Genomic DNA, 1849 nt, shown 5'->3' with positions numbered 1-1849 from the left:
ATAAAATTACAGAACTTCACTGTTTATCAGGAGGCCTTTATCCTTTATATTTTCAATGAATTGGTGCTCAATTGTTGAGTGCACATTAATTTGTATGATAAAATAAATGACGAAGACTTGATGTGATTAGTGTACCCGATTGGCATTAATAATTCCAAAAATTACATAAGTTCACATTGTAGAGGCTGGTAGATTCATTATATTACAAATCTTCATGGGAATAAGTAGTGGCCCCGACACTCTTCCAGATGCAGTAATAAAAATCATGTTATTAGCATGTCTGTGCCAACTCAGATTTATTTAGCCTCTGAGCTACAATCACTTTATTATTCCATTTCTGAACCTGAAAATCACAGGAAAAAAATTTGTCCTTAAGGCCTAATATATAAATATAGAATGAGATTGCCCACTGAATGATCCCAGAAGCTCTACCTGAAGACACAGGATATGGTCCCCATAGGGACATGAGTTGAGTGGAACTCAATCAATATTCCTGAGGACCTGGTAACTCCCGTCGAGGTACAGGTGAATGACACTTTTCACACTTTCCTAAACTGCTGGCGGATAAGCCTGGACCACACTTGGTGCTTGGTCCTCAAATGTGCATTTCCCCTGTGCAATTCCCCTCTCTTGCTAGGGAGAGCAAACGAACAAATCCCACCCTGGAGCGCTGTCGCACTGTGGGTGCATCCAGCTGCACTCTCCACGAGCTGCTGGGAGAACAGCGGCCTCCTGCATCTGCTGGCCTTCCTGCTCCTGACTTCCAGCCCACACTGAATGGTCACTTCCTCCTTCATCCCGAGCCCTTTGTTCAACATATAAAGACGGGATGTATTCTGAACTACCAAAACAATTCATCTGGATTTTTTAGCATGATTTTAAAAAGTCAATTAGATAAATATTTAGACCTAGGACATTGAGGTTCAACTATAATTTTTTATATTGAAAATAATAATTTTCACTTAAGTGTACTTTAAATGTCCTGTTGAAAACTCATATAAGCCAAGAAGAAAAATAAGTTTGCAAGACGATAAAATAGAAAGTCACCTGATTATCAGTTACCTGGAATTCCCTTTATTAGAATTTCCCTATCACTTTCACTATTTAATGCAAAGGGAAGATATAATGGGGTCCTCATGATGGGCTAGGCAACTGAAGTAGAAAAAACTTGATGCAATGTTCTTATAATTAATCTTAGGGTCCCTCAGGTGATGAGGAGATTAAATATATTTCTCTTTGAACATGGAGAATGCAAGAATGTTATTCATGCTGAAACATAATTCTTGTTCAGGAAATAAATTATATGACTACCACACTTAATAATTTATAAACTGTATGTATCATTCCAAAGACTATTTTCATGCCATTACTGTAAGTAAACTCAATTAGCTAATAGTGAAGCATCAGAGAGAAAATTCAGTTATTCTTTATGAAATTCTTTGAAGGACAGTTATGGATCTTTTTCCATTTTTGTTCCAATAAAGAGCTGACATGTCAAGCTAAGAATAATCTATAATTGAGCAAGATATATGATACCCTATTTTAATCCTCATTATCTTTTTAGAGGATGAGCAATGATTGTAGATATCGCTTCTGCATGATTTACTATTTTCAGTGCATTTTCTTCTTTGCAAAGTAAAAGTCCTCATCAATATTCCAAAAGAAAATGAATGGGATAAAATCAGAAGTTTAAAAACTATGGTGTTTTTGTGAATTAACCAAAACAGAAAAAGTTGAAATAGATTTTGTTGTCAGTTAACGTACAACATTTGGCCCTACAGAGTTGAAGAAATGAGGCCAATTCCCAACCCACATTAGATGGGTGTTTTCAAGGTGGCATCAGGTCACC

This window comes from Propithecus coquereli, unplaced genomic scaffold, assembly GCF_000956105.1.
Source record: "Propithecus coquereli isolate 6110/MARCELLA unplaced genomic scaffold, Pcoq_1.0 Scaffold103, whole genome shotgun sequence".
Taxonomy (NCBI): Eukaryota; Metazoa; Chordata; class Mammalia; order Primates; family Indriidae; genus Propithecus; species Propithecus coquereli.
This window is presented reverse-complemented; position numbering follows the sequence as displayed.